Raw genomic sequence first — 17,347 nt, 5'->3', positions numbered from 1 at the left:
AATGAAGCTTTAAAATATGATGGAATCTGAAGGTTGCACTTCAGACATGTAGACTTGGGCTGTTGAGATAATATAGACCTTATTATGACAAACAGATAATAGCTTGCCATCCTATTAGCCTTGATGATTTTTTTTTGGCCCTGGAAAACCCATATGCCCTATGGAAATTTGTGCCAATAGCTTCCTTGGATAGAGTGTGAGATAATGGATATAGTGTGAGATAATGCAGAGAGAACACCCTGAGAAATGACAGCATGATTCCAAGGATAGTACCACACCAGAACATTTAGAACATTTCTTCTTTTGGGGTACCTGAGCCTGAGTGAGAAGTCATCTCCCTGTAAAAAAAAATGAACCTTTCTTTGCTTCAAATTATACATTATTATAACTGTATATATTGCATATATACATTGTATATATAATGAATATAGGATATTTTGAATTCAAAGGTATTTTATTAAATTTTTCTAGGGGAAGGGGGATGTCTGAGCCACAAGACAGTAGGAGAAACTCTGGAAATATAATCAAGCGATCTTATCTATAAAAGTGACTCCAGAAACTGATAAGATAATCTAGGAGGGATACTAGTTTTCTAGTTTTGCACTAGAAGAGGAATTAGGAGTGGAGGTTAGATGCCCCAGATAAGAAGATCTTGCTTCACACAGTATCTTTCTTCATAGTCAACTTTGCCAAAAAGTGAAACAAGTTTTAGGACTATGGAGGTGAAACCAGGAACTTTATACCAGATATCATGGTTAAATTAGGGACATCTTCCATTTATATTCTGTGGCTTTATAACTCTATTCTATAGTCTTTTTTAATTTCCATTAATTCCATTAAATACTAGCAAAGCCCTCTTGAAAAACCCAAACTCTAGAGTACATGGAAGGGTAGAAAAGGCATCATTCACACTTTGGTCAGGAAGGACTAGATTAATTAGAAAACCTGAAGGCCAAATCTATGTGAGTGACAGAGATACCACTGAAGAAACTGCATTGTGCCTATCCTTCTAACTGCTTCCTATAAAACCTACTTCCTATCAAAACTCAGTAGACGAGCGGTCAAAGGACACGAACAGTTTCGCACACTATATGTGGACCCAGGAAAACACACTCCAAATCACTAGTAATAAGAAAAAAGTAAATAAAATAACTATAATTTTAGTTTATGCTCTAAAAATTGACGAAAATGACAAATTAATGTTGGAGGAGCTATGGAAATACAGATATACTAATGCACCATTGGTAGAGCTGTAAACTAAGCCTGGCATTCAGGACAATGATTTGAAATTATGAAAGAAAAGTGACTAACCTATTCATACCTTTTGGCGCAGTCATACTACTATTAGTTATATTCTCCATAGGAGTTGAAGACAAAAGCAAACCATACTAAATACCAAAATATTCATGACAACATTTTTGAATGTGAGTGAGAACAAATAATTATAATTGGGCACAAAGCAGGTTTTTTTTTTCACTTGAAAGATGAATGAACAAATTTTGGTATGTGAATATCAAGCATAAAGAAAAGATGATTATGAATAAGTCAGAAAAACATGGGAATATTTATATGAGTTAATGTGAAGTAAAATAGGAATGGAAAAAGAAAAATATAAATGAAGATTACAACAATATAAATAAGATCACTAAAAGAAAGTAAAATTCTGATGCGCATTTTAATTGGGTAAAATCTCATTTGAAGGAAGACTATGATGCATTAGCGATGATGGGAGACATAATTTTGTCAGGGAACCTTCTTGGTATCCCTTAGCTGATATCATGAGGCCACTTATACATAAGATTACACCTGCCGACCACTAGGTAAAAGGCAGATCAGAGGATCTATTTCTTGTCCAGCTCTGGTCATCATGAAACCTTAGTAAAGAAGGTTTGGGGAATCTGACATGTCTTGGAGAGGCCATATGATAAATATACAGCCATTCCCTATATTAGGTTATTAGAAAAATCTTCCTGAAATAGTTAATTGCTAGTGCTCCATATCCTATTTCTTCCTAACACCTGACTCTTGCATTCATCCATGCATAGTTCCGAGTTTCAGTACCAGAGCCAAAAGGAAAAATAACACTTGTAGCACAGAGAACTGGCGGTCCAGATCATAGCAGTCCAAACCACAGTTCCAGGGTGCAAGAAGTGCTTATGATTGCTCACAGGGGAGTAGGGACCTTGGTCTCAATTCCAAGACAGAGTCGTTGTAACTAGAAAACAAGGGCACTTGGTTATAGTCCCAGGGGCAGCAAAAGTTCTACCATTGGTGGCTACAGATAAACAAGGTAAAGACCAGAGCAAAGACCAAAAGAGGTGACCATACATACCGCTCCTTAGATCATACCACCTTGAGCACCAAAAACCTATAGACTTCCAGAGCTAGCTCTGAAAATAGCAGCCAAAAAAAGCCTAAAACTTGGGACTACCTCCTCAACTACAGGAGCAGAGCCTAACTTTTAACATAAAATTAAAATTAAGAAATAGACTGGGGAAATGAACAAACAACAACAAAAACTTATATCAAATTACTATAGTCACAGAGAAGAACAAGACATAAGCTCAGAAAAAGACAATGTCAAAACAGCTATAAGCAAAGCCTCAAAAGAAAAATGTGAATTGTATATGAAGTCAACAAGAATTTCTGGAAGAACTCAAAAAGAATTTTTAAAATCAAAGAAGAAAAATTAGCAAAAGAAATGAGAGTGATGCAAGAAAATTATGAAAAGAGACAACATCTTGGTAAAAAGAGGCACAAATATCTATTGAAGAGAAAAGCACCATTAAAACAGAATTGGCCAATTGGAAAAAGAGGTGCAAAAGCTCACTGATGTAAAGAATGTCTTAAAATTAGATTGGCAAGTAAAAACTAACAACTCCATGAGACATAAAGAAAAAATTAAGTTAATTTAAAAGAATGAAAAAATAGAAGAAAATGTGAACTATTTCACTGGGAAAAGAACTAACCTAGAAAAAAATTCAGGGAAAATAATTTAAGAATTATTGGACTGCCTCAAAGCCATGATCTAAAAAAGAATTAAAACATTATATCTAAAAGAAATTATCAAAGAAAACTATCCTGATATTCTAGAACCAAAGAGTAAAAGAGAAATTAAAAGAATCCACCAATAACCTCCTGAAAGAAGTCCCAAAATGAAAACTTCTAGGAGTATTGTAACCAAATTCCAGAGCTCCTAGGTCAAGGAGAAAATATTGCAAGCAGCCAGGAAAAAAAATCAAATATTATGGAGCCATAGCAAGGATCACCCAAGATTTAGCAGCTTCCACCTTAAAGGATCAAAGGGCTAAGAATATGAGATTCTGGAAAGCAAAGAAGCTAGGATTACAATGAAGATTAACCTATCCAGAGGAACTAAGTATAATCTTTCAGGGTGAGAAAATGGATATTCAATGAAATAAAGGGCTTTTAGAATTCCTGATTTAAAAAAAGACCAGGGCTGAATAGAAAATTTGACAAATATAAGAATCAAGAAAAACATAAAAAGGTAAACATGAAAGAGAAATCATAAGGAAATCTATAAGGTCAAAGTGTTTACATTTCTATGTGGGAAGATGACTATTATAACTCCTAAGAATTTTATCATTATTAGAGTAATTAGAATGGATATATATAAAACAGTGGGAATGGGTGTGAGGTGATTATGATGAGATAATTTTTTAAAAATAAAACAAAATCGAGGGGTGAAAATATGAATGCACTGGGAGAAGGGGGAATAGAGAGGAATAATAGGAAATTAATTCGTATAAAAGAAGCATGAAAGAAAGAGCTTTTATAATGGAAGGGAAGATAGTGGAAAGGCAGACAATTCTTTTAATCTACTCTTATCAGAATGGACTCAAAGATGAAATAAGCAGAAGCAAGAGAAAATTATACACAGTAACAGAAACACTGTGGGATGATCAAATGTAATTGACTTTGCTACTAATAGCAATGCAATGATCCAGGACAATTCTGAGGGACTTATGAGAAAGAATGCTATCCACATCCAGAGAAAGAACTGTGGGAGTGGAAATCCAGAAGAAAATATATGATTTATCACTTGTTCATATGGGTATACAATTTGGGGTTTGCATTTTAAAAGATTATTACAAAAATGAATAATATGGAAATATGTTTTGAGTAATAATATATGTATCACAGAGTGAAAATGCTTGTTAACTCCTGGAGGAGGACAATATGAATCATGTAACCATGGGGAAAAAATTTAATAAAATCTGAAAGAAAAAAGAAAAAGAATTGACTCAAAGAATGACTAACACACACACACACTCAGTTGGGTATAGAAATCTTACCCTACATGGAAGAAGCAAAGAAAGAGGAAAACAGAAAGGGAGAAGGGCTAATAGAAGGGAAAACAGATTAAGGGAGTTGGTGGTCAGAAGAAAAACAAAATCTTCAAAAAATAGGGTAAAAAGAATGAGTTAAAAAGGAGGAAAATAGGATAGAAGGAAATATAAAGCTAAGAATAATAGTTTTGAACATGAATATGATGAACTCACCTGTAAAATGGAAGCAGATAACAGAATGGACTTATAAACAGGATCCAAAAATATATTGCTTAAAGAAATGTACTTGAAACAGAGAAACACACACATAGTAAAAATAAGAGTCTGGAGCAGAACCCATTCTGCCTTAGCTGAGATTTTTTTAATGTAAAAATTTTAAATTAAATACTAGTGAAGAGATTACCATACTATATCACAAAAATCATATACTATTTCCAAATGAATTTCTACCAGGAATGTAGGACTGGTTTGATTTTTTTGTTTCATATAAAAACACTTTTTGACTATTATTTTTTCACATTTTTGAAATCCAGATTGTCTCCCTCTTCCCCCCCCCAACTCTCTGAGGCAACAAATAGTCTGATATAGATTATACCTATACTTTCATGTAATACATATTTCCATATTGCTCGTGTCATGATAGAAGACATACATCACACATACAATAGAAATCTCATGAAGGAAAAATAGTGGAAGATGGCATGTTTTGATCTGCACTCAGATTCCAACAGGTCCTTCTTTGACTGTGGATAGCACTTTAATCATGAACCCACTGTAGTCATCTTGGAGATTTGCTTTGCTGATAATATCTTAGTCATTCACCAGTGATCATCCTTTGTTACTATATACATTGTTCTTCTGGTTCTGCTCACTTCACTTTGCATCAGTTGATACAGGCCTTTCCAGGTTTTTCTGAACTCATCCTGTTCATCATTTCTTATGGTGCAAAAAGTATTCCATTTTTACAACCATATAACTTATTCATCCATTCCCCAAATGATGAACAACCCTTTGGTATCCAATTCTTTGCCATTACAAAAAGAGCCTCTAAAAACAGTTTTGTACACATAGGTCATTTTCCTTTATCTCTGATCTCTCTGGGATATAGATCTAGTAGTGGTATTGCTGGGTCAAAGAGTATGCATACTTTTGAGGCCCTTTGAGCCTAGTTCCACATTGTTCTCCAGAATGGTTGTTCACATCAATTCACAGATCCATTAGTGTACCAATTTTTCCACATCTTTTCCAACATTTATCATTTTCCTTTTTGGTCATGTTAGTCAATCTGGCAAATAAGAGGTATCTCAGAATTGTTTTAATATGCATTTCCCTAACCGCTATAGATTTGGAGCATTTTTTCATATCACTATGGATAGTATTAATTTGTTCTTCTGAGAACTGCTCGTTCATATCCTTTGACCATTTTTCAATTGGGGAATGCTTTGTATTCTTACAAACTTGATTTGGTTCTCTGTATATTTAAGAAAAAAAATTTCCAAACTAATTGTTTCCCTTCTAATCTTGGTTACCTTAGTTTTATTTATATAAAAACTTTTTAATTTGATGTGATCAAAATTATCTATTTCATTTTTGCCATGTCCTCTATGTCTTATTTGGTCAGAAATCCTTCCCTTATCCATAAGTCTGACAGGTAAGCTTTTCTGTGTTCCCCTAGTTTATTTATGATGTCACCCTTCATTTCTAGATCAAATATCCATTTTGATTTTATCCTGGTGTATGGTGTAAAAAGTTGGTCCATGCCTAATCCCTGCCATATTGCTTTCCAGTTTTCCCAGCAGTTTTTGTCAAATAATTAGTTCTTTTCCCAAAAGTTCAGATATTTGGGTTCAACAAACACTAAGTTGTTATGGACATTAACTCTCATGCATTGATTACCTAATCTACTGCATTGACCTACCACTCTATTTCTTAGCCAGTAATCATTTTGATTACCACTTTATAGTATAGTTTGATATCTTGGACAGCTAGGCCTCTGTCCTTCCTATTTTTTCATTAATTTCCTTGATATTCTTGACCTTTTGTTCTTCTAGATAATCTTTGTTGTTATTTTTTCTAGTTCTATGAAATAATTTTGGGGCAACTTGATTAGTGTGGCACTAATTAGGCAAGTTAATTTAGGTAGGATGGTCATTTTTACTATATTGGCTCAGCCTACCAATGAGCAATTAATTTTTTTCCAATTGTTTAGGTCTGACTTTATTTGTGTGAAGAGTGTTTTGTAATTGTATTCATATGATTACTGGATTTGTTTTGGTAGGTATGCTCCCAGGTATTTTACAATGTCTAGAGTTATTTTGGATGGAATTTTCCTTCCTATCCCTTGCTGTTGGATTTTGTTGGTGGTAAATAGAAATGTTGATTATTTATTTGGGTTTATTTTCTATCCTGTTACTTTGCTGAAATTGTTGATTATTTCTATTAGTTTTTTGGTTGATTCTCTAGATATGAATTCATTTATGAATCCATTAGGCGAGGGGACCTTTATCTTATGTAGTTCTTTGATGGTTTGTTTAGCTTCTTTTTCTGTGATGGAACTGGTTAAGTATTCTATTTTCCCTTTTGTTTATCTTAGAAGTTTGTATTTTTGTTAAGTATTTATCTATTTCACATAGATTGTAATATTTATTAGTATATAGTTGGGCAAAATAACTTCCAATAATTCCTTTAACTTCTTCTTCATTAGTTGTAAGATTCTGCCTTTTTCGTTTTTGATATGGGTAATTTGGCTTTCTTCCTTTTTTTTTTAATCAAGTTAACCAATGGCTTTTTGTGTTTTATTTATTTTTCATAAAACCAACTCCTTGTCTTATTTCTTAGTTTAATTGTTTTCTTACATTCAGTTTCATTAATCTCTCCCTTGATTTGCAGAATTTCCTATTTGATGTTTAATTGGAAATTTTTAGAGACTGGTTCAATGTTATAGAAGCTATCAGTATAATTGACCGTATTAATAAAAAAAACAACAGAAATCATATGGTTATTTCAATATATATAGAAAAACATTGACAAAATACAATACTCATTCCTCTTAAAACACTAGAAAGCCTAGGAATAAATTGAAGTTTGCTTCAAATAAGTAGCATCTAACTAAAACCATCAGCAGGCGTTATTTGTATTAGGAAAAAACTTGAAGCCTTTCCATTAAGATCAGGGATGAAATAAGAATGCCCATTATCAACATTATTATTCAATATTGTTTTAGAAATGCTGCCTATAACAATAAATCAAGAAAAAGAAGTTGAAAGCATTAGGATGCACAATGAGAAAGCTAAAGTATCACTCTTTGCAAATAGTATGATGATATATTTCGAGAATGCGTTAAAAAAACCTAGAAATAATTAATAACTTTAGCAAAGTTGCAAGATATAAAATAAACCCACACAAATCATCAGCATTCCTATCTATTGTCAACAAAATCCAGGAGGAAATGATAGAGAAATTCAATCTAAAATAACTACAGACAATATAAAATACTTGGGAGTCTACCTACTGAGACAAACCCAGAAACCATATGAAGACAATTACAAAACACTTTCCACACAAATAAAATCATATCTAAACATCTGGAGAAATACTAATGTTCATGACAATTTTACCTAAATTAATTTACTTATTAAATGCTATACCAATCAAATTACCAAAAAATTATTTAATAAAGCTGGGAAAAAATCACAATAAAATTCATCTGAAAGAACAAAAGGTCAACAATATTTAAAGAACCAATAAAAATATGAAGGAATATATTTATCAATATCAGATCTCAAACCATTTTTACGAAATGGTAATATCAAAGTGATAATATCAAAACAAACTAATATCAGCTAAGTACTTTCCCTTTATATTGCTAAATGTACCTTGCCAAGACTCACCTTTGTATCACTCCCACCATTTTCCTTTACTCCTACATACACGTTGCTCAACAAATTTGAAGAAAATAATGTAACTATGCAGTAAACTAAGTCTACTACAAATTTATGATATATAGCCTCATCTGAGCCTTCACTGCTTCAAGGTAATCATTTTATTATTTTCTAATAACTCGCTTTCCCCCTCACCATAAAGACTCATAAGTCTCTTCATCCCTCTTCAAATCCCATCCCAGCCCATGATATAGTTCCCCTTCCCCCCAAAGTCATCAGCTGAGAACTTTACCTCATATTTGACTTATAAGTACATTTAATGCAAACTGATATGTTTTCCAGCAGAGGACCCTCTAGGTCTGCATCAAAATGTACTGAGAGTATCATCTTCTCTCCTTCACTTCATTTCACATTACCCAAATGCCTTCTGCCACTAGATCCTTCAACCCTCTATCACATGAAGAGGTGGCCTTACTCCCTCCCAAGGCTTACTCCTCTACCTGTACAAGATCACATTCTACCCATCTTGTTTATGCTGTGGACCCTAGATCAAGTCACTTCATCTCCAAGCTCATTTCCATAATTGTAAAATGAAGCAAGATGATCTCTAAGGTTCCTTCTGGCTCTGGCATCCTCTGATTCAATGAACCTAAATCTTTCACAGTCTGAGATTGAGAAGGATGCAGTCTTTTTTCTAGAAATACTACAAGAAAAACTCACTTTCAAAGGCTGTCTAGTCAAAATACAAAACAACAATACAGTCTGCACTCAATATTATCCACACAAAAAAGAATTAACTTGAAAGAATTAACAGACACAAGAAAAAATGAACACAGATAATCCAAAAGCCATTTTTTTCTCTGCAGCTGTTTTTCTGCCTGCCTCTCTTTGGCTTGACCTATATGGCAAAAGTGTATATTTATTAAGTGTGAAAAATCTTGGCCGTAGGGTAAGGCAGCCCAGAGCATGTTACGTCCCAGAGAGAAGTCAGCCTAAAATAAAAATATGATGAAACTAATAATAGCCCAAGGCAACTAGGTGGGACAGTGAATAGAATGTTGGGCCTAAGTCAGGAAGATATCTTTGTGAGTTCAAATCTAGCTTCAGACATTTATTAGCTATGTGGCCCTGGGCAACTCATTTAATCCTGTTTGCCTCAGTTTCCTCATCTGTAAAATGAGCTGGATAAGAAAATGACAAACCACTCCAATATCTTTGCCAAGAAAACCCCAAATGGGGTCACAAATAGTCAGACCTGACTGGAAATGACTGAACAACAACAAAACAAAACATGGAGATGTTCTATAAATGTTTCTTCCTAAATAAAAAGTATTATTTCATATTTTCCAAAAGCAATGCTGCTAGGATGAGGAGGGAAGAAAGAAAGGGAGGTAGGTCTAGTTTAAGAAACAAATCAGTGACATTGTGACATCGACAGTGTTACCAATGACTGTGGTCATGGTGGCTAATATGTCTCATTAAAGAGGGCAATGGTCCTTAACCACACACGCAATAATCTTGCAGTCTGGGCTTATTACAAATACAGACTGTTTGTTTCCTCAGTAAGATGTCCTTACTTGGTTTTTCTATTACACTTATCACAAAGGATCAAAACAGACAGATGCATTTACTGTTTTCCCTCCAAAGATAATGAAAAGAAACAGTTTATAAAATCAGATTATATGGAAAAATTGCCTAATGATTATAATTTATAAACTCATTGCTGAATAATGATGTATTCAAGAGTTGTCATTGTATGATGAAAGAAAGCTAATATGGAAGATTTTCTCTATGAAGAATGACTACAGATGAATTGCACCAAGATACAATCCTCCGATAAAGAACAGTAAGAGCCTCTAGAACACTTAATAATAGACTACTCAGGGTGAATTGAGTATTGCAATAAAAGCCCATAAATTAAAAAGTTTCCCAATGATTTCTGATAAAAAAGACATGCCAAGGTGAAATAAAGAATCCTTGAAATCAACCGATAGCCTGGCTATAATTCCATAGGTAATTGGGGGAAGGGGTGTTTCAACAAAAGCACAAAAAGGGTGATTTCTGAACCTGGAGTTTGAAAAGCCTAGGATTTGTTCTTCTGTTCTGAATGTTTCAATTGATTTCTTTTTTAAAGTCTCCACAAAAAGTAAAAAATAGAAGGGAAAAGAAAGACCATCATGGAAGTTGTTGTTTTTGTTTTTTTTTTTAATGCACAGAAAAGAACAGAAGGAAAAAGAAAACTGACAAACAGGACAGCTTTGAAAGCTACTTGGTGAATGTATTTTATACTTAAAAAGCAAAATTTACATAATAGAAACATATTGTCAGGTCCAAACTGTTCATCTGTCAATGAACATTTATTAAGAGACTACTCTTTGGGGGCAGCTCAGTAGATAGAGAGCCAGGCCTCAAGATAAGAAATCCTGGGTTCAAATCTAGCCTCAGACACTCCCTAGCTGTGTGATCTTGGGCAAGTCACTTAACCTCAATTGTCTAGCACTCTTCTGCCTTGGAACTAATACTTAGTATTGATTAAAAGACAGAAGATAGGGATCATTTTTTAAAGAAAAAGAAGGAATGATCTAGTGATACGTTAATGCTTTGATAAAGCCATAATAATAATAATAAGGGTAACTAGGTGACAGTGGATAGAATGCTGGGCCTGGAGTCAGGAAGAACTGAGTTCAAATCCAACTTTAGATACTGTATGACCCTGGCCAAGTCATTTAACCTCTGCCTCAGTTTCCTAATATATAAAATGCTGAACAAGGAAATGGCAAACCACTCCAGTATTTTTGCCAAGAAAACTCCAAATGGGTCATGAAGAGTTAGTCATATTGAAATGACAGAATAACAACAAAAAGCCATAATCCCTTTTATCTGGGATCTCCCTCTGCTGGTGTAAACTGCCACCTGTCCTTTTCTCATCCAAGAGATTCTTGCTCATTAAAAGAACTAAAACTCAAATGAATTGGTTCAACAAGTGTATGCTACTTAGAACATTCTGGCCCTTTCCTGGGGCAATTAGTATTTTCTCTCTGTTTCACAGCTTACAAAAAATTCCACTGCCCAGAGCCCAGTCCTCCTGGAATGAGCACTTCCATTCTTAGCTAGGCCAGTCCTCAGGAAGCAGTTCAATTCTTTTATTCAGGAAAAACTGAAATCTTTCCATCTAGGTAGTAGCTGCCAGACCTTCTCTTTCACCACCCTAGATTTTTAAGAACCCAGCTTCAGGGAGCAGCTGGATGGCTCAGTGGATTGAGAGCCAGGCCTAGAGATGGGAGGTCCTGGGTTCAAATCTGACCTCAGACAATCATTTAACCCGCATTGCCTAGCCCTTACCACTCTTTTGCCTTGGAATCAATATTAGTCATCAAACATGGTATCGATTCTAAGGCAGAAGGTAAGGGTTTAAAAAAAAGAACTCAGGTTCAACCCAAGGCATGATAAAGCATGCAACAGACTTTTGTGTTATTTCACAAGTAACAGGCTGGAATATGGTGAGAGTTTTTGAGAGAAAAACTGGTAGACATAAATTTCTGGGAAGTATCAGCTACTAATAAGCCAACCAGTAAGTCCTATGCATTAGGGAAAAAAATGAGTTAAGTCAATAGTCAGTCAATAAGCATTCATTAAGTCCTTACTATGTTCCAAGCATCATGCTAAGCCAAAAAAAAGGCCAAAACACGGTCCCTTCCTTGAAGGAGTTTATGTCGTAGTAGGATAGACAATATGCAAATAACTAATTACATAAAAGATTCATACAACATAAATGGGAGATAAACCTCTGAGGAAAGTGGGGAGACACTTAAAGAGGCTTCTTGCAGAAAGTGAGATTTAAGTTAAGAGCCAAAATTCCTAAAGAGATAGAATTTGTCTAAACCTCATAAATTTTAACTAAGAAACAGGTAAATCTGAATTGTCTGAATGATTGACTATTTCAGCGAAAATGCAGTTACTTATAAATTAATCAATAATCATTTATTAACTAACATCTTCCATGTGCTAGGCACTGTGTTAAGCACTAAAAAGTATAAATGATATAAGAGACTCAATGAAGCAATATCGGCTCACATGAGAAAGGATTTGATCACAAAAGCAATTTCAAAAATTGATAAATCTGCCTCAGAGACACTTCCTAGCTGTGTGATCCTGGGCAAGTCACTTAACCCCATTGCCTAGCCCACTCTTCTGCCTTGGAACCAATACACAATATTGATTACAAGACAGAAGGTAAGAGTTTAAAAAAAATTGATAAATCTCCCCTGAAATCAGTTTCTGCCTTGAACTGAAGGTCAAGGATTTTTTTCCTCCTAAAATAAAGTGGGAAGAAGGTATATGTGATAACAGATAAGCTGTTTTTCTTTTCTTGGCATTTAAAACATAAACTCACACGCTAATGAATGAAAGAAGGACAGAATCCAAGAATTCCCTCAGTGATGGTTCCAGAGGAAGCTTATTTTAGAAAAGCAAGCCTTCTGATGCCCAGGAGAGGGCACTGTTTATCTTCACAAAGACACCCACCATAACTGGAATTCTAGAATCATGGAACATTAAAGCTAGAAAGGACTTGAGTGTTTCCATCTGGCAGTGATGCTCTGTTTACAAGGCAGTCCCCTGATGAGGAAGGATGCTTTGTGACTGACCAGACCCATGCTGTGTGACTTCCCATATTTAAACATGATATCGGTTGTGATAATTAACAGACTAATGTTAGGTGGTTGGCAGATTATTAGCAGCCTAAAGCTGAAGCATAGAACTGGCTCAGGAAAAGATACTCTCCAGGCCAGTGGGCTCTATACTTCCTTGCAGCAAGGGGAAAGGGGAAACTATGGAGATCCCTTAAAGAGGGTCCATAGTTCTATTTATCCTAAAGGTTATAGAGGAAGGAAGGAAGCAAGAACTGCCAGCTTCTTTCACTTTCCTAGACTATTCCATACTCTCATCAACCTGTCCCACATTTGAAATAATAATTTGGACCCAAATACAAAAGGAGGAAAACAGCCAGTAGAGAAGTAGGGGACCTAGAGGTATATTATTTGGGCTGACAAATGTGATCACTTTTTAAGCTGTGTTTTTGCTCAAATTTTTCTTTGTTACAAGGAAAATTTAGTGGGGTGAGCATGTTGGGAAATATTTATAGCTTCTTAAATAAAGCCTTAATTAGAGTTGTAAATCGGGAGAAAGCCATAAAATTCCCCCAAATAAGATAATAATTATTGAAGTAATAAAAATCAATAAATGAATAAAGATTTATTAAGCACTTACCACATACAAGGTACCGTGCTAGGTGCTAAGGATACAAAACCAAAGAAGAAGCAGTCATTGACTTAAAAGATTCTATATTCTATTGAGGAGACAACATATACCCATATACAAAATGAATGAATAAATACAAGGCAACTTTTGGGGGGCCGAGGGATGTGAAAAAGTCCTCAGGTAGAAGAAGGTGGTACTTGAGCTGAATTAAAGGAGAGGAGAAATTCTATGTAGCAGAAGTGAGGACAGAAGGTATCTGTGGCATGATGGACAGGCTATGCAGAAATATAGACATGGAATATGAAGCATTAGATATGAGGGATAGCTAGGTGACCATTTTGGATTAAACCAAAGGTATAAAGTATATGAAGGGGAATAGTGAATAATGCAGGCTTGAAAGGTAAATCGGGATCAGGATATAAAAAGCTTTAAAACAGAGTGCTTATATTTTTTTCCTAGAGGCCATTAGGGAGTTTATCGAGTAAGGGAGTAACCTAAGCAGAATTGTGCTGAAAGAAAATGGAAGCAATGTGGAGGATAAAGTGAAGTGGGGAGAGATGAGTCAGGGTGCCCGTTACAATAATATAGGCAGGAGGTGATGAGTGCCTAACATAAGATGATGGCAATATGAATAGTGAGAATAGAAAGGTATAAGGGATGCTGTAATGGTACAAATAGTAGAGTTTGGTAACTAAATGGATATGTAGGATCACAGCAAGGAGTTGGACAAAAGCTAGAATACTGTGGAGAGATTAAAGAGTTTCTGGGCAGCTAAGTGGCACCGTTTTTAGAGTGTGAAGCCTGGAGTCAGAAAGAATCATCTTTCTGAGTTCAAATCTGGCCTCAGACACTTAACTTTGTGACCCTGGGCAAGTCACTTAACTCTGCCCAAGTTTCTTCATCTGTAAAATGAACTAGAGGAGCAAATTGGTGAACCACTCCAAAATCTTTGCCAAGAAAGCCCCAATGGGGTCACAAAGAGTCTTACATGACTGAACAACTGCTAGTACTACTAATAATACTAGTCACTAGGATTTACATGGCACCTTAAGCTTTGTAAAGTGCTTTGCCTATGTTATTTTATTTGATTCCCATAATAACCCTGTGAAATAAATGCTATAATGTAAAATGATCTTCATTTTACAGGTAAGGAAACTGAGGCTAAATGAGATAAGTGATTTGTTGGAAGTCACACAGCTAGTGTCAGAGGCAGTATTTGAACTCAGATATTCTTGATTCTGACAACTGTGTCATTCAGACAATCAAGAAAATCAAGATGAATTTTTTAAAAAGTCAATGTCATAAAAACCCAGAGAATAAAAAGAATGGTCAACAGAAAAAAATAGGGGGGAAAATTTAACAAAATCTCAGAAACAAGAATAAGAAAACTAACACAGATGATATCTAGATACAAATCAAAACAAGACTAACACAATAAAGAAATGTTGCCACACAAGAGAACTAAGAGACAAACACTATGGCAATAAAAGTATCATCACCTAAGCATTTATCTACCCCCTCTAGAGTATGGATGTGGTTATTGTACCTTGTTTAACAAAGAAACTCCTGGTTTTTTTTTTCTTTTGGGTGACTAAGTCTACCTTCAAGATGGTTGACTGATTGGAACACAGAAGGGATGGACCCTTGTCATAGGATCTGCTTCTTGATGTTGAACTATGACGAATAGCAAGAAATTGCCCTCAAGCTTCTTGCCAGTTTTCTCTTTCCCCATTCAGAGAATAGACCCCCTTAAAGGACAGAAGCTGCATTCAGGGACAATAAGAACAGGGGAAGATGAAGGGAAGGCACAAATGGGAATTTATATATGTTTGTTCACTGCTTTCTGAACACATCAAAGATTAGTGTTCCTGAAGAGTGGACTATCGCAATTCGAAAAATGGTAGCAGACAGAAAATTGATTAAGTAGCAAACATGTGCTTGAATGGGTAATTCACGGATTATGTTCATGGTCCCAGCTTCCCATCTACAGGAAGCAGGGAATTTTGACTTCTTATCCAATATAATCAGAGCATCTAGCCTTCTGTAGAGAAGGCAGAGTTTCCAGGCATTACCATCCTTGATAATTACTTCAAAAGGCAATCTCAAATTCATGGTTTTAGACATCAGAACTTCTAGTCAAAAGGAAGATTGCCTGCACGACTCATGAATCATTTCCAGCCTTAGAGAAAGAAAAGAATCATATGCACAATGCCCAAGAAATGGGAAAACTAAAGCCATATCACATGAGGGAGAAATATGGTAAGAGATCAGGACCTTGGACCTTGCTACCCTTGGTATTAAAATAAAATTCTTCAGATAATACAATTTTGATGGAAAGAGGCTGACATGTTCAACAGCACTCCCCAAATAAATCAAATTTACAGGGAGAGTCTAAGCCACGGGATATCACTACAAGTTTTGGGTGGACTTTGCAGGACACTATGGGAAAGATATATAGCCATATACTCACCAGAAAGTGGACTATTTGAGAGCTTTATATATTTCTACAACTATTTGTGGGCCACTATGATATTTTCACATTATTTACACTTTGATGGTCATGAAATAATACTGATACACTTTTATTATACCCATAGTCCTTTACCTTTAATACCTTGATTGATTTTAAAGGAACTAGAAACCATTTTTATCCCAGAACCCAGAAATGAGCTGTGTAATAGCTATATTTAGAGATCTCCAAGGAACTCCAGGTGGGAACCATGATACAAAAGAATAAAATACCCCTGTATTATCAGCCCTCAGAATCAGATCTGGTCTATATGAAGTCAGAGGCTTTGCTGGGGTTGGGGGCAGGGGATGGGAAAGGCAGAAGGGTCCTGGGCCACAGGGTATGTAGTATAAAATTCTATTTGTTTTAAACCACAGATATACTAGTCAAATCCTTCCAAAACTGAATCATGCATAGTTAGCCAACCTAGCCCTTCATAGGGACAAAGTATGATTAAGACTCTCCTAAAGTTACCAGACTGAAAATTTGATTCCATATCTTGGCAGCTATTAACAGTTATGACTGTCAGAGTATAGAAGCTGCCATATTGAACCATTTCCTTTTGTTTCCTTCCTCCTGCAGCAAGACAAGACAATAAATACCTTCTGCTGTGACCCGGTTGGACCCAGCCACCAATCTCTCTCACCTTTCAAAGCTGGTCAGCTTTAAGAGCATGGAGGGAGTCCCTTGCTGAGCCTCCTTATCAAAACAGAGAATGAGACAAAGGAGATAGAAGGAATCTTTATCTGAAGAGAAAAGAAAGAAACATTTCTAACAAATTTTGTTGTTTACTTAAATATATTTTTAAAAGAACCATTACATCTTTTTTTTCCAAATAAAAATAATGTTAGGAGTGTTTATGAGATCCTTCTATTTGGGGATGGAAGTGAGGTTAACACTGGAGGGCAAGTTTTAATGCGAGGCTTGCACACCCCTGCATTCAGATGGTTGTGTTTGAAATAGCCATGTTTGCTCACCGCTAAGCAGACAGGGAAGTAAGATGATTTATTATAAGCTGTTACAGAATATATTATGCATGGTAGAGGCATGGAAAGGTCTTTGATATGTATCTGAAAGAACTTCAAACCCATAAAAGAGATAAATTTTGTATGAATAGTGTCACTGAGAGTATGGGAGGAATCTCAGACACATCTTCATATCACATGAAATAATGTAGAGTTTCTATACTTAGACAATCTGTGCATTAATTTCACTTAAAGAGGTAGTCATTAACATATCTATAGACCATACTTCACATGCTAGCCAGCCTGAGTTTGTCTGGAGGACTCTTTCTCATTTCATTTCTTCCATGTTCATGCTACAGGATGGATATTTTGCCTGGTTGGTTTTTTGTTTGTTTGTTTTTCTATATAATGGGTGTCCTTAGG

Source organism: Gracilinanus agilis, chromosome 2, assembly GCF_016433145.1.
Source record: "Gracilinanus agilis isolate LMUSP501 chromosome 2, AgileGrace, whole genome shotgun sequence".
NCBI lineage: Eukaryota > Metazoa > Chordata > Mammalia > Didelphimorphia > Didelphidae > Gracilinanus > Gracilinanus agilis.
The sequence above is the reverse complement of the archived record's forward strand: the minus strand, read 5'-3'. Positions refer to the sequence as shown.